The sequence below is a fragment of the Stegodyphus dumicola genome, chromosome 5 (genome assembly GCF_044657685.1).
Source record: "Stegodyphus dumicola isolate Sdum_Otavi_A_Nest chromosome 5, ASM4465768v1".
NCBI lineage: Eukaryota > Metazoa > Arthropoda > Arachnida > Araneae > Eresidae > Stegodyphus > Stegodyphus dumicola.
The window spans coordinates 198775581-198800606 of NC_140772.1; the positions used below are offsets into that span (position 1 = coordinate 198775581).

General features: G+C 33.0%; 1 protein-coding gene across 1 annotated transcript in view; it reads right to left on the reverse strand.

The window, feature by feature from the left end:
- Positions 1 to 24505, reverse strand: part of LOC146997386 (uncharacterized) — a 239662-nt gene extending 215157 nt beyond the window's left edge. The window contains exon 1 of the mRNA XM_085817530.1: positions 24385 to 24505. The gene's annotated coding sequence lies outside the window, so the exon portion shown is untranslated. The remainder of the gene's footprint in view (positions 1 to 24384) is intronic.
- Between the last annotated feature and the right edge of the window lie 521 nt (positions 24506 to 25026).

Here is a 25026-nt window from a genome sequence, read left to right on the forward strand (position 1 = left end):
TTTCGGATAATTTTACTACACAACCTGTAACAACAATCTAGTCCAAGTATTTCGGATAATTTTACTACACAACCTGTAACACCAATCTAGCTGAAAAATGTCGGGTAATTTTACTACACAACCTGCAGCAAGAATCTAGCCCGAGTATTTCGGATAATTTTACTACACAACCTGCAACAAGAATCTAGCCCAAGTATTCCGGATAATTTTACTACACAACCTGTAACAAGAATCTAGCTCAAGTATTTCGGCTAATTTTACTACACAACCTGTAACAAGAATCTAGCCGAAGTATTTCGGATAATTTTACTAAACAACCTGTAACAAGATTCTAGCCCAAGTATTTCGGATAATTTTACTACACAACCAGCAGCAAGAATCTAGCCCAAGTATTTCGGGTAATTTTACTACACCGCCTGTAACAAGAATCTAGCCGAAGTATTCCGGATAATTTTTCTACACCGCCAAGTGCCTGCCTGACGACTCAGATTATGCCACAGCGCCAAGTTTTGTAAAATTCGAGAATCAGCTCTCAAAATTTTAGCTTACCGATATTAGTTTAATTTGGATTACATTAACTAATATATTTTTTATTAAACCTATTTGATTGATATATATATTACGTTTTTAATTAAATTTACTTGATTCCTTTTATCACAATTCGAAATTTAGGTTCAGTCGAAATAAAGTTCACAATAACTTCTTGAATTGTTTTAAAATATCTTTACTAATTTTTATAAAATTTTCGAAATATTTTTTATTTATATTCAATTAAAATTTTATCATCAGCTTATGTTAGATGTATTTCAAGTCATACCTGCAAAATATTACAGATTTTTATTCAAAATTTCCAAAAATATACGCGTATTGGCGAGTTCTGAAGTTTCTCATATTTCTTATAAACGATAATAAAAATTAAATTATTCTTTACGCCTTTTGTTAAAATTATTTGAAAGAATGAACGCTGCACCGTTCCTTCCGCTCGTGAGTAATGAAGAAAATACGATACGGACAACACATGACTTTATGCATGCATGCCATGCAGCCAGCCCGTTCGCAGAACCGAACTACCAGCGTTCAGCAAATTTACCGCTCGGCCACTGGTGTGCCTCTCAATTTTAGAATCTCGGATTTCCATTAGGCCTAAATTCCCACTTCTTTGTAAAACCATTTTGTAAATTAGCCCTGCCCCACATAGATGTTCAGAAGTCTAAAAAACTCTCAGTATATATAATTATAATGTATACTCTGGATAAATTACATTTAATCTTCATTTTTCAAAATTTCAATTGTAATTTGGATAAGATACATCCGAAGTCTTGTTAAATCTTAGAAATATCTTAGCATAGTATATGCAAAGTATAGAATAAGAACTCTTTTCTTTAAATACCACTTACGCTTTACTTCGGGAAAGCGGATTACTCCTTTATTACCTGACATAAATTTTATAGAAACTTGCTATTACTTTAACAAACTTAATGTAAGAATTAAATATACGCTTGCACTTAAGCGCTGCTTAATTTTTAAGTGAATTGTATTACTCACATAACAAAATAAATTGGAAAGGTCATTAATAATATATTCTTCAGATTTACAAGGCTGCTAAATAAAAGCCTTCTGATAAATTAATCAAGACAGAGTACGAGAGAAAATTATTTTTGTAGCCGTTTTAATACTAAAATGTTTTATAAATGAACACTTTTTTGACATTTAGTATTATATTTTATTTATCGTGTAGATTTTCTTAGTCTTAACATGCTTTGTCTGAAAAATGCGTAATAGTCCGGAATTCTGTAGAGTTTAGTCTATCCAGATTTTCATGCTTTTTGGATCCTCAAGCTGTACATTTGAGACTTAAATTTTAAAAAAGGAAAACCTGATGTATACCCCACATGACTTCCTTATACGCAATATTAAATTATACGCATTTTTGCTGCATTTCATTTAAACTTTACTTCCTCGAATTTCATTGTAGATATACAGCTCATTCAATTAATTCAATTCTCACTTCGCGGCAAGGCGACAATATATAAAATCTCGAAATATCTTCATTAAAATTTGAAAAATATAGAAAACATAAAACACCAAATACAGTTAAAACAATTAGAGTTTCTACGCAAAAACAAGCAATTCGGCCAGCGGGAAAGAAGGCAGATTTTTCGGTGCACAAAACTGAAAGTTTACTTTTGGTCTCACTCCGCAAAAAGACACTGAAGGTGCAGAAAGACTTAATTCACTATTCTGCGAAGTTTCAAACGTAAACAAATATGGCTGCTATGGCGAAATAATTAGGCTTAGCAACATTAAAACAATTTTTAAATTGTTGGTAATTTTACAACTATTGTATGGTGCATAACTACATGTTATAGCAGTCCTTTGGGAGAGTACTTTTATACACGTGCTTACAGACGCCACGAAAAAATCTCTTCTGAATCCACTTTAAATTAGTTTCATAAATTGTTTTTCGAGAAAGAGTCCTTTATTCTGTCTTTAGGTTCCGATATCACGAAAACCATCCTTAATTTGCACTCGATAGCGGTCAAAATGGGTATTTGCGTTGAAATATGATACCCGAAATTTTTCGCGTATACAATACTTCTTGTACTTCGTACGAGGAAGTAAGAATTAGGCTTAGCAGAAATTAACAACCTTTAAATAGTTGATTGATAATTCTATAACTATTGCAAGCAGATTAAATAAAGGCATAAAAACCTTAATCGGAAGATATGAAAAACATAATTCAATCATTTTTGAGGCAAAAAATGCAGAATTTACTAACATATAAGAAGAAAAAAAAAAAAAGAAAACAACTCGCCGAGCCGAAGAACAGAGTGAGTACACACACACACACACAGACATATATATATATAAATTTATTGCAACTGACAAGGGAGGTGCACAACTACATGTTATATCAGTCTTATATACAAAATTTAAACGTTTTGAGGCTACTCGTTTTGAATTATGCGACATACATACGTACGGACGCCACGCAAAATAATTTCTTCTGAATCCATTTTAAATCCGTTTTAGGAAAAAGATTCCTTTATTTTGTCCTTACGGACAGATGTCACTCAAAAACATCGTTGAATTGCAATCGATAGCTGTCAAAATGGATACTTTCTTTGAAACATGATACTCGAAAGTTTTCACGATAACAATACATCCTTTACGTCGTACAAGGAAATAAAATAAAGAGGAAAATAGCTTGCTGTAAATTAAGAATTTTACGAAATGGATTGTTCCTAGTGCAAATTTAAGAATGTGCGCCAAGATAATTGTTTAAATTTCTTGGTAATTTTCTCACTACACTGCATAAAACCTAAGATGTGGGATTAATTTGAGTCGTAGAATCGAAAAGTTAGAACCTCGTTATGCTATTTCAGAAAAGTCCGATTTATGCCAGAAACATTACTACACATAAGTCTAATGTATACCCTGAGTTGCAGTTTCGAGACATAACAAACGAAGTTAGATTTCCTCAGTGGCCTAGTAGAACAGGAGATATAAAACCGTTCCTTTTTTTTTTTTTTTTTTTTTTTTTTTTTTAGCCCAAAGGGGCAATTTCCTCAGAAGGGCTCTTAATTTTGTTTTCACATTTTGCGTTGGTTCACTATAAAAGTCTGAATCCCTTTTAAAATTGTTGCCACCAAATATTAGAGCTCTGCATTATATTTAAAGAACTTAAATAATGAAGAATCTGCATGAATGTATGTTGTATGTTTCTCGCATTGTGAAACAACAACGGCGCATAGAAACATCAAAATTTGAAACTGTAGTCCTCCTACTCGAATATGGGCATCTAAAAGCCCAAATTTGGAACTTCTTTTATTAGCTATTTCATATTTTGTAAAAATTAGTGAATGTGTGATTAACAAACTCAACGATTTCAAGCGTTCGGTGAGCCCTCAGCGGCCGAGCGGTAAAGTCGCTGAACACTGGTAGTTCGGTCCGAGGTTCGAATCCCGCGAACGGGCTGGCTGCATGGGCGTGGCATTTTCGTGGTTTTCCCCATGTGTAACGTGTATACGAGCCAGTTTCCCTTAGAAAGTCCTCCACGAAGGCATCCCTCCTCTTAGGCAGATAGCCCTCGAGGTTTTGCCATAATTACACATACACACACACTCAAGCGTTCGGTAACATTAACATCGCGTGCATCTTCAAGCACGTATATTTTATGAGCGATGTGCCTTTTTAGCCCAAATGGTGTTAGCCCTGAAGGGCTATTAATTCCGTTCGGTCATTTTGCGTTCATTCCCTTTCTGCGTAGATTGACATTTCAAACTTTTGCCACCAAATATTATCGCCATGTCATTTATTTAAACAAATTGAATAATGAAGAATATGCCTGAATGCATGAATGTTTCTCGCATCGTGAAAATTAATTGTACCTAGAGGCATCCAATTTTGAATAACGTAGTTCTCCAATTGAATATGGATTAAAAAACTCAAAGATTTCAAAGCGAGCAGTGGCAACACTTTACAGGGAAAAAAAACATTTTTATCTCCAGCGAGCGAGACTGTGAATTAGAAATTCTAAAGATATGCAGCTTGGCTGTTTTTAAAAATTTTGTGATATTATTTTCAATATTTTATGATTTGTGATATTACTGTTAAACTGAATTTTATGGGTTTTAATTGCGAAGAACATGATTGAATAAATAAAGGTAACACACAATATGTTCAAAAATATAAGGTCTGAAATATATATATAAGGTCTGTAATATAAGGTCTGAAATATATATAAGGTCTGTAATACAAGGTCTGAAAGCTTTCATATTTTTTGTGATATTGCTATTGAATTGAATTTTATGTTTTAAGTGAGAAGAACATGATATTTAATAAATAAATGTACCACATAAGACATTAAAAAAACTCCTTTGGGCGTAATATAAAATCTTAAAGCTTTCAGACTTTTTTATTTATTTATTTTGTGTAATTGCTGTTGAATTGAATTTTATGGTTTAAGTGAGAAGAACATGGTATTTCATAAATAAATGTAACACGTAAAACATTAAAAAAACAACCCTTTGGGTGTAATATAAAATCTGAAAGCTTTCAGATTTTTTTTTTTTTTAATTTTTTAATTTTTTTGTGCAAAGTGTACATACATTTGCTTTTTAATTACATAACTTTATTTCCAGCTGTTACTTAACAAATAATTCTACATCTTTCCTTTTCTTCCTCAGGCAAATATGTTATTTTTATTTATATACCCAATAATTTGACGTATATATTCAATAATGCAACAATACATAAGGTAGCATAGATAGAACATGATATTATGTTATGGAAGCTGATCATTCTTTCTTCGATAAAAGTAAGCCGTCTTATATTGTGTTTTACAATCTCTATTTTTAGCAAAAGTTATCTTTGGGTCTCGTATAGGTTTGACATCATTATGACCACCTGATATCGTTTTCTTATTTTTAGGCATAGTTTTCCGTAGATTTAATTGCAGTAAATCATATACAGTTGAACTAACGAGACATGTAGGTACTCCTGTTAAGTTAATACCAAATGTATAATTCCGAAATTCACAACACTCTAATTGGCAACACAAGAAAGAGATAGAAAGATATGGTATCATTTTTTTACAATTAGTGTAGTAAATGTTTCGATTTACTTAGAATTGGATAAAACACTTTACTTTCACTATGCTAATTTATGCCTCATTTGCGTCATAAAAAATCACGTGATAACTATTAATTTTGGAATAGCGTATTTCACAAAATCTATTATATTGCTTACTAATTTTATGATAGAAAAGGAAAATACCTAGATTATTAAAACAACTTTAGGATTGGCAATAATTTAAAGATGAAATCTTATGTGCATATCTCTCAGAGTTAATCTCAGAGTTAAATCTCTCAGAGTTAAGAGAATTTATAATAGCATGTAAGATTACAAATAAGAAATATATAATATCTACTGATACGATAATTAATAATAAAATATCAGTTAAACGTATTAACTAGCAAATAAGAATGATACTCAAAACATTTTCTTTCTTCTTTAAAATTATTTTAAACCTGTTTTTGGAAAAAAATTCATTAACATTCATGCACGAAATAGCTCAGACTGAGAGTTATTGCTGGATATATCTGTTGAACAAATATATGTACCACTCTCCTACTACACAAACTAGACTTTCTTTTCTATGACCTCTGCGTAGATCGATAGAAAGAATCTTTCATATGATTCATTATTATTTCTTTCTTCCCTACTATTTTCTAATATTTCGGTAATGCTTTCGTATTTTATAAACATGCATTTTTGCTGCAGCAAGGGCTCACTTTATGCAAAAGTTGTTTACTACCACTTTCGATTTATAACCAATTTCAATCATATTCTGGCTGTAAATCTGGTGCATCTCTAGAAAGTGTGAGTGCTTTGAACCATAATTTGGTTTGATTTTACTTCTCCCATGAATTATTTCTTTGAATTATTGGCTAATTTTGACTTTAAATTTGTTTTTTCAACCCAAAGGGGCAATTTGCCCAGAAGGGCTATTAATTTCATTTTGGCATTTTGCGTTGATTCACTGAAATACGCGATTCACTTTTTAAGTTGTTGCCACTAAGAATTAGAGCCCTGTATTATATTTAAAGAAATTAAATAATGAAGAATTTGCATAACTGCATGTTATGTTTCTCGCATTGTGATAAAAAACGGTACCAAGGGCCATCCAATTTTGAATAATGTACCTGTCCACCCGAATATGAGCATCTGGAAGCCCAAATTTGGAATTTATTTATTATCCATTTTATATTTTGTAAATCATTTATGAGTTTTTGATTAAGAAACTCAACGATTTCAAAGCGAGAAACGGCAACACTCTACCCCCCCAAAAAAAAAACATTTTTATCTCCAGCGCGTGAGACTGTGTATCGGAATTCTAAAAATATGTTCTTTTAAATATTTTGTGATATTACTGTTGTATTGAATTTTTTGGTTTAAGTGGAACATGATATTTAATAAATTAAGGTAACACACAAAAATTAACAAAACTCTTCTACGCGTTTTGTACATACAACGTATTTTGTACGCACAACGCGTAATATAAAATCACGTTGTACGTTCAAAATGTTAAAATAACGCCCCTTTGGACGTAATTTGAGATCTGAAACCTTTCAGATTTTCGTTTTTTATTTAATTAGAATGGCGGACAATAGCCGTTACGGGCATTGGCCACTACTAAGGCCGAAAGCGGGGGTCACTTTATTATAGAGACACCTAAAAGGTGAACCACCATTGCCACCTATTAAGGCACAGACAGTTTACATCCATGCCTTCTCTCGGATTCGAAACCGGACCCTTCGGCACAGCATTTAGGGTCACTAACCACTTTCCTGTCTGGAAGGCACTGAGAGAACGTTTATCATAAAATTTATAAAACATAATAAAATAGGTGGAGCGTGTTTGAAAAAAATATACCATTTAAGCTGTAGATTGTAACTAAAAAGGATTAAAAGAATGGTAGCACATCAAACGCTCGTTGTAGAATGTCTGTATTCATGGTTAGCTTTAGTGTTTATGAGTTATTGCTTTTAATTTCGAAAATTATTTTAATTTCACCTCGAAATTCTGCGAGGCTGCAAGCATTTGTTAAATGCCAGTTTCTTACTAGATCTATCATCGGCTTGAGTTGATTTTGGGGTTGAGATAAGTTGACGCTTGAGAATTTTATGCAACTATAGCAATGTCACAGCTGCCGTGTTGCCAAAAGTATTTAAAGAAATTGTTTTTAACATCTCCATGCATATACTATTGCTTTTCTTACTCGAAGAAAACAGAATTGTCGACAACGGCGCTTTTCAGACCTGGAAATGATATCAACCCACGCACGATAATTAACTATCAATAGGATCTTTTCGAGATAACTGGCTACTAATTAAAACATGTTTCCAAACCATGGCCGTAATACCATATTACCTATAATTAGACAGTTTTGTTATAATCAAGGATTTCAAGTTTTGGAGGTTTCAGAACTGTGTGATAAATATTGTTACGATTTTTGTATTTAGCTATTTTCAGTAGAATTGTTATTAAATTGCTTCATTTCCCCGTGCAATGCTGTGCGGGAAAAGTTTTAAGAGAAAGCTCCACCAGACAAAGTATAAATACAGGAGTAAATACAGGAGGACTCGCATTTAACATTTAATAATGAATAGGTATCTCTTAACTGTGCTCTTTTGCTGCCCAGAAAAATCAAGAAAATACCAGAATGTTCTCGTGCATGATTAAAAATCTTATAAAAGGCGGATCAAAACATCTCAAATCAGTTGCTTACTTGTTGTTGATCGCAGCGAATTAGCGGTGAGTTCGGATTAGCGTTTTCTGCTTTGAATTGTGTTCTATCAAACGTTTTAGTAGTTTAAGTATAACTACTGGGAGATATAGTGGTATTGTGCGAATATCCGAATATTTCTGAGGAAATTTCAGCAGTTTGTTTTATTTCTTGGGATAAGTTAATAAATTTTATTAACTTTTTATCGACTTGTGTATTCATTCAATCCATTACGAACCCATACGCACGCAACAATATGATATTTATCAGCATGCTAGCGACAGCTGCAAAACAAATGCCATTTATGACAGCATTCTAACGAAGGATGTTTGTCCTTTTCGCCAACACATGAAATGCTGCTATATCCGTCGGTAGAAAAAGAATTTATGAATGAAAAAAATAATACCCACAAATTATTTTATTCATATTTTTTAAAAGGAAACATATTTTTTGTATTAATTTTTGAATTTTTTCACGGGCAGTAATATTTTAGCAGTACCTAAAATTACATTTTTCGTACTCTCGAATTGCTCTTTACAGAATCCTAAACACCCAAGATCCCTTAAAACGCTGTTTGAGATGCATGGGATTCTAGTAATTTATTGATTCTATTGGCCGAGGTTTACTACTAGGAAAATACTATTTAAGAAACACAATGCCTGACTGTCTAAAAGAATGATGGGAAAACAAAGGAATTGGCTTTCAGCGAAGCACAACGTTATCGCAGTTTTGAGAGAAATCTGAAACCGTTTCCAGAGATAAATTCGATCTACGAAATTGAGTGAGAATAAATTAATCTCTCAGTTGATGTATTGCCGTCCTGTAATTTAGGATAGCTTAGCTTACAGTAAAGCTTCTAACAGTGCTGGGTAACAACATACTGGAACATTTATACCGAAACTCATAAATTTTTATAACAAAATAGGATTATTTTTTATAACAAAATTATTAGCAGAAGGAAATATATTGTAAAAAAATTAAAATTTTAACTAATTCATTAAACTAGAAGGATTGCAAAACTTTCCTGCTATGCAGTCCTTACGATGTTATTAATATTTTTAAACTGTAATTTTTTTATGTTTGTTAATAATTAAGATGTGAGAGAATGGGTTTCTTATTTTTTTCTCTGATTGGTAGAAGAATTAACCAATCTGTTTATAAATTAAATTAATGTTCTTAATTAACTGATTCAAACAAGCCACATCATCTGGCAGCTAACCATTAGATCACACGCGAGTAATTTATTGTACAGCTCCAGTAACTGAATGCATTAACTAATATTTTATGTTTTAATAAATTTTGTAAACATATTGTCAGAAAATATTATATAAAAACATTAATGCCAGTTAAGGGGAATTTCCACATATCAATTAAAAATGCTAATAAAATAATTCTACTCTTTTCGAATTACGACTGAATATAAAGTAGAATAAAATGGAAATCTGTATGCATTTTGAGGAAGACAAACTGAATAGTTGCTTCAAACAGCGATTGTCTAACTCTTTCGAATTGAGTTTATCCGTTATGTAGCTAGTACAGATTTTGACGAAATTTAAATTTCAATTTCAGACGCCTTTTTCATATGTGACTATAGTATTTAATTAAAATATCACTTCTGAAATATTTTCATTTATTTTTATCTTACTAGTTTTTTTTCTTTTTTATCTTTTAACACCTTTTTACCGTGAAATATCATAATCTCTTCTTCAACAATGCCATTTGAGTTTAACTGCCTTCTTAATCGTTACAATTTTAATAATACGACTTCGTGTGTAACACGAATCTTCACACTTACGGACTTTACTAGAGCACGGACTAGACACTTCACTAGAGCACGGAGAATCTTCGATTTGTAAAAATGTAAACTAAACTGCATTTCATATGCATGGATTTTAATTTAGTAAGCAGAAATTTTCGGCTTACTACTGCTTTAACCAACTCATATTGCATCCAACCAACTGTATTTTCTGCGGTTACAGAAGCCAATAGTTGGCAGATATACGCAAATTGAAATGCACTTAACAAGCATATAATAATTTTTCTAGCCCAAAGGATCGTTAGCCCAGAAGGGCTACTAGTCTCAAAAAGAGATTTTGCGTTGAATTATTATAAATGTCTGAATCATTTTTCAAATTGTGGCCACCAAACAGTATCGCTCTGTATTATATTTAAAGAAGTTAAATAATAAAGAATTTTCATGAATGTATGTATATTTTTCGTATTGTAAAAACCCAACGCTACCTAGAGCCATCAAATTTGGAGTACCTTAGTCCTCTACCCGAATATGGACACCTGGAAGCGCGAATTTTGAATTTCGGATTTGTTTTATTAAGTACTTCATATTTTGTGAAATTTTAACGAATTTGTTTAACAAACTTAAATTAATGTTCTTAATTAACTGATTCAAACAAGCCACATCATGTCACTGTTCACTTCAATAATTTCAAAGTGAACAGTGACAACACTGTACGCGGAAACACATTTTAATCTCCAGCGAGTGCTCTGTCTATCGGAAATTATAACGATCTGTTTTTAAATATTTTAGCCCAAAGGAACATTAGACCAAATGCTCTCGAAACATGTATGTATAAACGCTTCTTTGGGAGTAATATAAAATCCAAAAGCTTTCAAACCCTTTTTTTAAATTTTGTTTGTTTGTTTGTTTTGCTTATTTTACAGGCTACCCACTTACCCGGCCTTTGATTGAATCACTGATTTCAGTAACGAACTCTGGCATGTGTTGCGGCTTGTTTGTCTCTGTCCACTTAAATGTTCCATTCAGTTCTGTTAAAAAAAGAGAAAGTACTGTTTTGTGGATGTTGTTATTGCTCTCCGCAAGCAATACATATGATTGCTTCCACTAAACTACTGTAATATAATGCATAAAAAATTTCGTTGAAAAAAAGAGTGAAAATCAAAAAGGGAATGCAGTAACTATGATACAAAGATTTAAAAATTAAAAGCTTTAGAACTTAGAAAGGTGAGCCAGTTAAATGTATTTATAATTAATTAAGTATAATGAAATAGCACGGAGAATCACTATAGTTGGAATTATTAGTATACTCAGACACAGTTCTAACTGTACTTTTCGTATCTGTAGTCGCACTAGTCTTTTGTGCACAAGCTAAATCATAAACATACTCTTTCAACAACTGTGCCCTTGTAAAAGGTACAAATGAGGTAGCTAGTGACGTTTTATGATTATGATTGTAATAAGAACGTCAGGGATGTATACTCCAGTTAGAGATTCAATATTCAAAGATACGGTACTTATACTGTACGCAAAATCTGGAAGAGATGATTTTTTACAAGTGACGAACTGCTATACAGTTGAATAAGAGGTTCTGAGTTCCTTTTATAAGTGTCTGCAGCGATAAACTGTTGGCTGGAACATAGGGCTAAACAGGCTTTCAGCAAACTTCCAACATTACACCGAAGAAAACGTTTTGCATATTTTTTGCTTGTCTTACGAAGTGATATTCATTGGTTTCCGTATAGATCAGTTTTACTGGCCATTTTATTATTGGACGAAGAATCTAGTCCTGTCGTGCTAGGCTAAGAAGGTATCTGCTGTACTTCAGTTAATTGTCTAAGTTGTATATTCCGGTATCTATTGAAAACATGTACGATTTTCCGAAACTTTCTAGTCAAAAGAGCAAAGACTGTTTACGTATCGATTCCTTCGTAATCAGGTAGTAAGATTTGTTCAGCAGATTGAAATTTAAATTGTATGCTTTCGAAAAAAATAAAAACTTTGAAAATTTATTTTGCAGATGTATCTTTAAAATTTACTGCATTAGTAAACTTTCTTAAAAATGCGCAGCCTTGGAATCAAGGAATGCGCCATTTCAAGCGTAAAATTGAATAAGTGGGAAATTTACATCTGAGAAAAATTTATGTACATGTTTTGAGTTTTATTCTGGAAATTTAAACTCAGTTCTGTTAAAACAACTTCTTACGTGGGAACTACATACCCGGGTTCTGCTCAAAGTCTTGAATGCCGTACTTCAGCTACCAGTACCTTCTAAATCCTTTTTCTGAATACCTCCAGCTTGACGCAAATTAAGATAATATAAAAAGAGGGCAGCTTTTTCGAAAGATAATGTTCGATATCATCTTGGCTTACCTCATACGTCTAGCATTTACTTTAAAGCTTAGGCGTCTTCCTCAGTTATACAGTTAAAAAAGTGCTTTTGTGCAGGTGCTCTCAACCAACGCAAGAAGAAAAATAGGTGGTACGCAAAAAAGCAAATTATTTTTAACTATTAAATTCAAAAATTAAAACCCCAACATTCTGATTGAGGTTTCCTCTAACCCTCGTAAATTTATGCCATCTTTAGTTTAGAAATAGTTTTCCTTGGAACGCACTCCTTTTGGTGAGGCAGATAGGCGTCATGTATTTTGCCATGTTCAAATATCAAACCTTTGTTGTATTGTATATGTATACTTAGCAAGGAGATCTAGTAAAAATATGGCTTTTTGTGTGTGAAAAAAAAATAACTTTATCTTTACAGGATAGAGTTTGGCGGTTGGCTTACGCTTTCAGATAATAAATTTGCAAAATTATTAAATTGTACATACACTGCTGGCATTTAAAATTGCAACACCAGGAAGAAATGATCTGAAGAACGTCAAAATCACAGAAAGGAATAAGAAGGTGGGGTATGCAAATGATTAGTACTTTCAGCGCATTTAGACGAAGCAGGAGGAAGAAACGACATCTGAAGCACTGTACTAAAGAAAAGTTGTGTAGTGGATTTCTCATTCGAAACGTGCTTTGTAAGGTTGGAGTTTGCTCAGAAGATTGTTTCATGCCTCGAATAAAAAGAGTAAATGCTTACCAGAAAGTTTCGAAATTCGATAAAGGCAGGATCGTTGCCTATCGAGAGTATGGATTATCATTCCGTGATATTGCCCGTCGCACTGGTCGAAATCCAACCACTGTCATGCGAATAGGAAATCAATAGATTGCTGAAGGTTATACTGAACGGTGTGAAGGTTCTGAAAGCCCTCCGATGATAAACGCCAGAGAGGGCAGACAATTGTGAGGTCAACCCTGCAAAACCGTACAAGCACATCATGTACCATTAGTCAGGAAATGGACATGTTTGAAGCACGCCCAGTATCAGCTCGTAAGGTGCGTCGACAATTTCAGCAGCGTGGACTATGAGCAGGGTGACCATTACTTCGGCTTCTCTTGACAATGTAGCATAGAAAAAGACGGTGACTCTAGTGCGCCAAACGACAAAGCTAGGTACAGGACTGGCACAATATCGTCCAGTTCTACGTGCAGTATTCTGATGGTCGTATACGTGTCTAGATGATGTTCCGGGTAATTCGAACGCAGATGGGTACATTTCTGACATCTTACGTCCAGTGTTTATGCTCTATTTTCGAGGTCCCCCAAAACTATGTTCCAACAAGATAATACAAGACCACGTGTTGCACGTCGAGCTCTGATCTTCCTCGATACACAGGGTACCATAATGTAGGCGAAGCCCGGGCTATTCAACTGACCAAAGGACAGTTATAATGGCCATTCGATAAACAATGTATTCGATTGCTTCCCTGGCCTGTATGGTCTCCAGATCTGTCACTCATTGAAAACATCTGGTCATGGGTTGCTAAGGGCCTGACCCGCCATCCCTCTCCAGCTACAGCTGTTTCTATTAATTATATTCTGACTGTTTCTAGTTTCTATTAATTTCGCACCCTCGGAAACCTCCAAAATGCTTTCGAATTCAATCATTTTGTCTTCATACCATACTGTGTACTCGCCGCGCAATAAATATCTTTTTTATTATTATTATTATTATTTGCTTTTTTTCAGGTTATTGCAATTTTAATGGCCAGCAGTGTACATACTGATACATACTGATTCAAATGATGTTAGCTGCAAGCAGCAAGAATTTAACTGCGATTACTTTCTGTCTGTGCAACTAGTATGTTACTAGTTACTAAAGAATGCATTAGATTTCATTCCCTCTTATTTTGGTGTTTATAGAAATAAATGAAGGCTCTGAAGAAAAGAAGTTGAAGAAGTTTTGAGTTTGAACTTTGACGTTTAAGAAGAATTAAGGTTTACAATTTAATTACCCATTTACTTTAATTCAAATAATTATTGAATGAAATTAACTTTAACTATTGAGAATTTTAGATTTTAAATGTTTTGAATTTTTCCCTTGCCAAGCAAACTTTACTACATTAGCGTGTTTAAAGTATTGAAAAGAGGATTTGTTGTTTACATTTTTCTCAAAACACATTTCATTCATTTCTCAGACTTTCAAAGGAAACCACTATTCCTGCTGATAATAGCATTCTATAAACCGTGGCTTTCAATCTTCCCTGGGTTTTGCTTTAAACAAAGCAATCTAGAAATTACAGCCTCAAATGCAACAAACCAAGTCAAATTACAGTCAGAGATCGTCTAATAAAAGCGAGAATAGATAGGTATATGTTAAGGGTTAAAACCTAAAACAGGAAGTTAGCCTTCAAATTAAGGTCACTGGAAACAGTGAATGATTTGAGGCCGTAACTTGAAGCTAAAATAGAATAGCAGATCTAATTGTATAGACGCTATTATCTACGTTCGAGAGTTTAATTTTATAGACAAACTAGAATACTACCCGTTACAAAATTACCTGTGGATAATTATAGTAAAAATAATTTCTTATTGGGTATAAAAAAGAGGAGTTATTTGGACTACAATAATAGAGAATAAGCACAGTTGTGCACTACTCTTCAAAATCAGAATAGCACATATAGAAATGAAGCATATATTTTTAATATTTACTAGCGGGCTGGAATCAAAGCAAAATGTATAAGTCCTATGTACACCTGAAAAGAAAATTTATAAAAACATTCCATATGAATGAAATAAGTTCATTCGTTTCAAGCAACAACCAATTCGTAAATAATTTTTTGTTGCCAAACCAGGAAACAAAATCTTTCACACATCAGGTTAATACGTATACGTATGACGTCATGATTTAAATTTAATGTAACATAATTCTTTTCTTATTATAAATAAAAGAATTAACGTGGCAATAATATACTGCGTCAATTATCCTAACTTATTATCCTAAAAAAAAGTGGCCGCCAACAGCAGCTATTTATTTAAAATGCTGACATTAAAGAAACATTTTCGATATACAATGACGTCACATAAAATCGCGAACTTTCTTCAACGTCACAACATCAGCTTATATAATAACTAGAAAGCCCGGCGGTCAAACGAAATGACCGCTGTTCTAGATATTATAAATTGTAATTAAAATGATTTGTGCAAAGGTGTCTGCTAATTCAAACTGAATTAATCTGAATAAGTTTATTTACTGCACAAAATGAATTCTTGTTTAAAATGCAAAGTGTAAATACTTGATCCCACTCTGGCAAGAATACTAAATAACAAATATCCTCGTGAACAGATTCCGTGTAATAAAGATATAATTACAGTTGTAAACCATTTCAAAGACAGATGATTGCCAATGCAAATAAATGTTCTCGTCCCCCCTGACACGCTCAATTTGCGTTCAGCTGAAAATTCAGTTTAAAATACAAAAACTGATTTAATAATTTTGAAGGAAAATGCTTTTATTGACAACATTGTATTTCATATCTAGTTTTGACAACAATAAAAGGAAATTCTGACTTGGATTTGAAAACCAAATGTATGAGAAACCATTGGCTAGTACAGTTACGCAAACAAACAATAAACTATCGGCGGCAAACAGTTAAGCCGCATATATATAAGATAATACATCTAATGTTTGGCATATTTCTTCTTCATATTTTGTAAAACTTACAAATCTTTATTAACAAATTTTGCAATGTGGAAGCGAGCAGTGGCAACACTTTTTGAAATAAAGCAGATTTTTTAATCTCCAGTGGACGAGATTGTTACCACTTAGAAAAATGAGTACGAAAATTAGCGTTTTAAGAGTTTTTAATTAATATCTCGGCTGATTAAAGTCGTACGAAGATGCTGGTGGATTTAATTTTCATTTTCGGAAAATATTTATTTCTAAGCAATATTTTCTGTCAACACATTTCATTTTTATAAATGGCCCTTTTATGTACAAACTTCTATAAAACTTCTCGGATTTTTAAACTTACCTTTGGTAAGCTGTTCATTAGAAAACTTAAGTTGTCTCAGAACTATGACTCCATTATTTAAAGATTACCTTTTGGTCTTATTTATTGTGATGGCAAATGCTGGGATGATTAGAACTGTCCACTTTTAAAAGAAGGGAGTCAGTGTCTTTTGGTGCAGTATAAATTTGAGATAAACCATTATGTAGTTTTTATGAGTACCGGAAAGAATTTCTGGAAAGATAGATTTTAAGAAATTTGTAAAAATTATTTTTGGTAGTTAGACGTGAAACTACTGCGCAAACATTTCTCAGTGCTCAAATTTCTGATATGAACTAACTCTCTGTTTTTAAGTACGCGAATCTTTCAGTGAAAATAAAAGAAAGAATAAAGAAAAATTAAATTTAGCATTTTAAAGCTCTGGGTGAAATTTTGCCATCAACTACAGCACGCTGAAGTTTAAGATCCCTCTTCTGTATTTTCTCACAATAACTTAAATGTACACTGAGGAAAAAAAAAGAAAAGAAAGAAAAATGGGACAGTTTTATATCTCGCGTTCTACTGGGCCGATTGACGAAATTCAACTTGCGTTTTTCATGTCTCGAAAGCGCGACTTAGGATATGTATTAGATTTATACATAGAATTGTTCTAATATAGGTATTTGGACACAAAATCTTTTTTTTTTTTTTTTTCTGAAATAACTTACTCTTCAATACCTAGGTAGGTAAACTTCATTATTTCGTATAAATATTTTACTTTATTTTAGTTAAAGAATTAATCATTCTCATTATAACGTGGTAAGGAAAAGAATGCGAATCACAACAACTTAGTTCTCTTTACTTAAAATAAGAAGAAAATATTACATGTTTTGATGAATAGAAAGCCTTGAATAAATCTCTTAAATGATAATCATTTAATAACAGTAGGAATGGAAAAACTGAATAACATACTAACACCTTTTGTAGAATAATCATAACAGCAATGAAATAGCAAATATATTTGGTTAAAAAACAGATATATACTTCTTATCGAAAGAAAAATTATAAATGTTACCTGATAACTAATAGTGCTTAGCAAAATAAGCTGCTGTTAAGAATCTTTGGTCAGCATAACTGTTTTAAACCCAGGAATATGTATTCAGTGCCTTTTTGTTGGCTTTCTCCCATGGGCGGTATATATGCAGACAAAACCGTTTTACATGTTTGTATTTTATGTATTCAGTGCCTTTTTGTTGGCTTTTTTCCATGGGCGGTATATATGCAGACAAAACCGTTTTACATGTTTGTATTTTAAAGCTTTATTTAATTTTTCAACTAAACCCCTTATTATTTGTTTAAAATTGCTTGCATAGGTTTTTATTTTGTTTCTCAGTCATACAGTTAAGGTTATTTAAAATTTATACAACACAGTTACGATACTTTCTTGATAGTATTTAAATTAGCATTTATATTTTAATTAACATGCCACACTCAATTAATCAATGAAATATACACTTATATCCATAAATTAAGTATAAAGCAAAATCAGGCAAAGGAAGAGTTAGAAGCAAAACAAATTTGACATATTTGTAAAGCTTATTTATTAAACAAAAGGTAAAGAGCAAAAAAAGGATGCTATATGTTTGATATTATTAAAAAAATTAGCGATTTTTTTTCTCCCTGGAGCAAATTACAAAAAAAAAAAAAAAAAAAAAAAAAAAAAAAAAAAAAAAACCCTATTTACCCCCCCCCCCAAAAAAAAAACAATATTACATGGTTGGTATGATTTTTAATACATTGTATGTCTCGCACACGATGCAATACAGTCCGTACAACGCCTAGGAATGCTGAGTATCAAAGTATCGATCTTATCTTGGGGGATATTACACCACTCAAAAAAAAAAAAAGCTCTTCGAAGTTTCGGTAGACATGTAGGAGGAGGTTGACGGGCTGCAACTCGTCGGCCAAGCATGTCCCACACGTGCTCTACTGGATTCAAGTTCGGTGAGAATGTTGGCTAGTCCATACGAGTGATATCCTCCGATTGAAGGCATTCGCTTACGATGTTTGCACGGTAAGGACGGGCATTGTCATCCATAAACACAAATTGTGCGCCCATGGCGCACCGAAAAAAAAGTACAAGTTTTTCCAGAATGACGTCCCGATAGATTTGGCTTCTCATGGTTCCAATTTGAACATACAGGTCAGTTCTGGAACCCAGAATAATTCCACCCCAAACGAGCACTCCTGCACCACCGTAACGGTGTCGTTCAATGATGTTTTCTTGGTGGTAACGGGTACCTGGAGCTCTCCATAAGAAATTCCGGCGAGAATCAGACTGCAAGCTAAACCTGGACTCGTCGGAAAACATCACACAAGCCCACTGTTGCGGTGTCCACAATGCATGTTCTCTACTCCAGGCTAACCGCAGGCGACAGTGAGTTGCAGCACGTGGAACGCATCTGACAGGTCTACGAGCATATAGACCGATCTGCCCTAAACGTCTATACACTGTCTGCCTTGAAATTGTCGTACCAGTGGCTGAAGAGAGCTGACGAGGCAAGTCCGATGCTGTGCTCCGCCTGTTTCGTTTGGCAGTAACTGCCAAATACCGGTCCTCATTCGGCGTTGTAACTCTGGGGCGACCTGTGCTGTAACGTCTATTCACATTACCATCATCTTGGAATCGTTGCCAAAGCCTGGAGATGACACTCTAGGCAATTCCAAGTTCGTCTGATACTTCCAGTTGGGTACGCCCATATTCCAGACGGCCGATAATTCTACCACGTAAAAAATCTTCAAATGCGTCCTTTGTGTCATAACTATTCGTTTATTGCACTGAAAAAAGCGCCTGCGAACAATTTTACTTCTTTTCCTGTATTCCTTATATATCACTCTCTTACACTCTCGTCATTGTGACGTACCATCGGTGTCATCTGGTTACTTCCTGAAATTTGCATATGATTTTTGAAGATGTGTGTAGTGATTTTACAGGTGATATATTTATTTTAGTGTTCAATTTCCGCGTGACTCCGAATTATCCTTAATTTATAGACATGAGTGTAATTAATAGTCTAATTTCCCACCAGTGCAAAGAAAAGAAAAATTTAACTTTTTTATTTTAATAGGCGAGATAATGTAAGCATGGGATGCAGTAATAACAATTTAGTACACATTATGTAACAACATAGTACACAGTATTAAATTTTTATCATTCTGTATTTTACTGTAAATACCTCTTATATTACATTTCTTTCACGTTTTTTGAATGAAAATCAATAAAAACAACTATAAACATTTAAATAGTTTAGATGCAAGCTTTAAATTGACCTTGAAAAAAAGTTATAATGTCTGGTATTCTTAGCAATCATAAACTAACCAGCCGTTAGCAGTATGTGTAAGGAATTATTCTGAAATGCGACAAAGTCCAGAGAAATGGTGTATGTAACTCAATATTATTCACAGATATTAACTCAATATTATTCACAGATTACACCGACTCGTGCTTTCAAAAGCCAATATTTTTGCCTTAACTCAAATGGTAACAAGTAACATAAAATAAAATAGAATTAAAATAGCATAACGGCTTTTCACCGGTGCTTAACGCGCAGGCAGGCTCTGACTCGTAAAATTCGGCGTAAACTAAGCTAATCGCTAGAAGCGCTCAATGCCACAGAAATCTAATCACTAATTAATCAAAGATAACAAGTGGCCTTCAGGCAGGCAGAAAACGCTCTCAAATCACCTTCCAAAAACCTTCCCTTTAATACTAGCTTTCTTTCTACCTCCTTTTGAATACACGTGCGTTAACTTATTTGGCAGAAAAGCGGAAGTTAAAAGCAAGTGTTGTAAGGATTATGTTAATTTTATTAACAGTTAAATTTTGAGTTAAACTTTTTTCCTGTCGAATTCTTAACTTCAACTTACTACTTCCGGCCAGAACGTGGTTTTAGAATCACGTCTGAATACATAATGAGGAGGAGCGGTATTTAAACCGCGAAGTTCTTCGGTCTTAGCGAGAAAGTTACCAGGCATTCTGTCTGCACGCGTCCGCCTTTTCGGCTACTCTCTCGTAAGCTATTATTACGCTCGGTCGTACTTAGGCCCTTGATAGCTTAACAGTCAATTAGCGTTAAGGGACCAACTCGGTTAGAATCTTGATAGCTTCGGCTATATCTCTTTAATTTAGATTAGTTTGAGTTTACTTCTTAGCCTCTTAGTTAAGCCCAAGTGTCGGCTTTTATTGTACACTCCAAGACGGATTTCTCTTAAATCTTATTTGACTAATAAAGGTTTAGTTACCCTTCCATCTTGTTGTTTCTTGTCACACGAACTCAAGCGATTATTCGCTTATCAGTTCTTAAGATTCTTCACGTTCAACAGCAACTTAACCTTTACAAAGTGGAGAACTCTACAGAGTAATAGGAAAAGTTGCTTCAAAATAAAATTAACTCTTAAGTATCTTAAATAAATCCCCACAAAGTAATAAGAAAAATTTCAGTTAATGTCCGCAATACCGTTCTTCACTTGTATTAACTTTCCTTCTTTAAGTACTTCGTGAATTAAGCATAATGTGTCAAGATAAATAAATTTAGATTCTACGAACTTTAGAAATTACTTAATAAAAAATGCCTGTACGCTATTTTAGATTAGCATTTTATGTTACTCTGTTCCTGCAAAACTGATATTTTTATTTCATTTCATCATGTTTTCATCTTCTTGTAATGTGCACAATTATCATAACTAAACCTAATTTCCATCATCCTTTAGTAATATCTTTAATTAGACTTGTGGGTCAACAACATCGAGATCCACGATATGTTTGTTCACTCGGTGTGCCATTGACAGTAAACTTTGTCATTATCACACAGCAATTAAAATCACAACCTCGAGGCTTTCCGTATGCATAATTTGGACTTGCGATCGCAGGAAACATAAGTCGAGAGACCTTAAATCATTTCAGAGCTCTGGCATACCAGAGCGCCGCTAGACAAATTCCTTAATAAACTGTAAATGATACTCTAATATTTGTAAAATATTAATGGAAAGATTAAACCTTTGAAATGAAGAAATCTTTTTGCAAATATCACTAGCAAACAGTATACAAGGCATGCTATAATAAAATGAACTTACATAAAAAACGGAATCACTGTTATTTAAATTCCGTCGACTTTTTTTAATTGTGTAGACACTTTGAAACTGTTTATTCTTATTACATGTTTTGTTAATACATAAAACACATGCAAAATTTTATATCAGTGCAACTTCATTTTTATTGCATGACGAAACAGTCAGCGCGCTAAGCGACTTGTTACGTGATTTTCCGAACTCATCTGTTGGTACTTAAGTTTTAACGCAACCACTTTGGCGCAATTTGGCGATTTTTTACAGATGAAAAGGAGAACGTTATTTGTCGGGAACGCGTTTGTGGTTTTCGCTTCTTTTTATTAGAAAGATTCCCAAATTATTGGAATTCATCGTAACTCTGTAAACACTATCACTGTATGGAAAGAAAACATAATTTAGAAATTTAAAATACAGATTTGAATTATTACGTGATACAATAAAAAATAAAACGCATCCTTCTTCAACTCTTTCTGAAATTTTTTACCCTGTTCTTCTCTCGAAGTACACAGTGATCTGTTTTCGTCTAAAAGAATATTAGAGAACTGCAGGGACTCAGCTCCTTGCAACCCTCAGCAACAGCGACTGTAGAGGAAACGCTTTTCTCGTTGTTCTAGTCAGAAAATTTTCAACAATATTTTGTTTTCCTGCAGAAATTTTATCGCAGTTTCTTCCACTGCTGAAATATTCTACAAGCTCATATTTTAAAAATACGTTTGGGGCAAAAAATATCATGATTTGTTTATAATAACCGTCGGAACTTGCATAAAGCCAAAACTTTTGGCGTTGTTTGACTGAAGTATTTGAAGTATTGTTATCAGCGTAGTTGCCAGAATTTGGCGAGTTCTACGAAGATGGTTCGTTAATACGTAAGTACCGATCCATCTACAGTAGGCGAATTTTTGCTATGAATTTAATCACCTACTTACACAATAGAAGAGCTAAACACGATTACACAAAACGTAAAGGTTCCTCATATTTGTCGTTCGTTCAAATTTTACAAAATTAAAGTAATAATTTATTAAAGTCAAGCATTAAAACCAAATTTAAAACATGAACAAGTTATCAAACAGTTTGGTAAGAATTTAACCTACTTCAAAAGCTATAGTATGAATGTTGTCTAATATTGCAAACCTATGTGTTAAACTTTTGTTTTCTTTTTTATTATTTACTCTGCTCCATTAAGCACTACACAAACCCCAGATCGAACTATCAGTATTCAGCAGCTTTTACCGCTCGACCGCTGGTTGGCAAAAAGTGTCAAAGTTTGAGTCAATGTTTGGGACTATTTGATTCATCAAATGATACTCGTACCGTGTCTTTCTTAAGATATTAAATAAATAAAATTGAAAGCAATTCATTCCGTTTTTATTTAATTACTTACTTTAAATTTGTGGAAAAAAAATGGATGCTTAGAATTTTTGGGCTGAAACGTATTTGAACTTGTCTTGACTCAGAGTCGCATATTCTCAAAACACACAGAACTCCTAAACAGTAGTCGCGAATCATATCCGACAAAACAGACACAAAACCGGTCAAGCGCATTACATAGTTGAACATTTGTTGGATTAAAGTAATCTTCAGAAAGTCCTCAACGAAAGCACCTTTGCTTTAGGCACACAGATATCATGTGGTTTTGCATATTTTGCTTAAACTAATAAACAGGTTCACAAACTATTTGACGAGATAATTTTAAAATACCATTTAGAACTTACTTTTATCAATTTAAACACACAACAAAAATTTAATTAAATGCATTACCACACCACACAATGTTTACACCACAAAGTCTACGAACGTTTTCTGAGACATCTACATAATTACACTTGCTTTCAAAGGAAGCAGTAACTCTAGCAGAGCAATGACCGTCAACTCATAATAATACTAGTAACAGCTGTCCCGACCTCAACTATAGTGAGCATCATTTATTCTAGCTTAATTTGCATATTTTCTCTAGTTTAAGGATATAAGTCAGAAAAAAATATAATAGTTATATCAAGGGAATTAAGATATTAAACAAACTCATAATTGCTGATATTTCTATAATGAAATTATTTTATTGGTCATGTATTCAATAAATTGATATTTTTCTGATCATTTATTTAGTGAAAGAAGATATTTATATGCAAAAAATTCAAACTTATAAATGTTGTAATGAATATATTCCTTTGAACAATATTAAATTCAAAATATGTTAAAAAAATTGTTTTTGGCAAAATGGCATAATTAAATTAAACAAGCTATATCTATTAAATGATAAATCAAAGGGATTTTTAAAGACAATACGAATAGAAAAATAGCATAACAAATTTTAAATAATAATTAAAACTTACAAATTATATTATAATTAATTAAATTAAAAATTATATTATATTATAAAAATTGCAGCTAAAAATCTCTGATGAATTGAAAAGAAAAGATACGTGAGTAATAATGGAACATCTAGTCCATTGTCTTCTATAAATTTTTACATTTTCCACTCTTAAGTTGTTATTTTATTTTGAAATGTCACATATTATTTCCAAAATATCAACTGCAATCAGCGCTAATATTAATTTAAAAATTTGAAACAAACTATTTAAATTATTGTTTAATATCACTTTCTCATTCTAAGAATAGAGTTTGTTTTAAAACATTAGACGTATTTTCAAAAATTTATTTGAAATAATTAAAATTGGTGCTATGATCATAGAGTTTTTAATGGCCTTCCTTTAAAATTTTAACATAAATAGAAAAATGTATGAGTTTAAACGTGAGTCACATACTGCTTAAAATAATTTATCATTCTAAAATTAAAAAGGAGTGAATTAAATTTGTAAAATATACTCTCATTCAACCAAATCTGCAGGACTAAATCCAGTAAGCGATATCGATAAAAGAGAAACGGGGCCATATATTACCATATGCAAATGTGCTGACTTCTTTCCTCACATCAGTGATGCTGTTCTCGCATTAGAAGAGAAAGGGAAATTGAAGAAGCTGTCGCCTCAACTGTTGCGCACCGAATATTGTGGATCTCCTCTGCTGCAACTACTTGATTGTGCACTTCAATACTCATGCGCTGTAGCGGATACCTTCTCACTTTGGACAGGGTCTTACGATTACAGATTTGGCGACTTATTGCTCTTTAGGTGATTTTCACAGAATCTTACTAACAGTTTCTCTAAATTTTTCTTACCGTGATGTTTCAATAAAGGAAAACATATAGCAAAATTTGTAGAATAGTAATAAAACCTTTTCTATAGTTTCAAAGACAATATTTCAATATTTAAACTCTGTGCCATTAATTTAAATTATGTGCCATTTAATTTTTTAATCTGATCTGTCCCGATTTATCAGCACTGAAGTGAATACCAGTTTTAGATCTAGGATAGAATCCTTGCAAACGAGCTGCTTGCATGTCGTCATTCGGTGTTTTGTCCATGTACTAGCGTGATTATGAGCCAGTTTACAATTGCACAGTCCTTCGCAGAAACATTCCTCCTCCTTTGCCAAATCGCTCTCTTTTGCTTGACTATAGCTGGTTAGAAAGCAAACTTCTG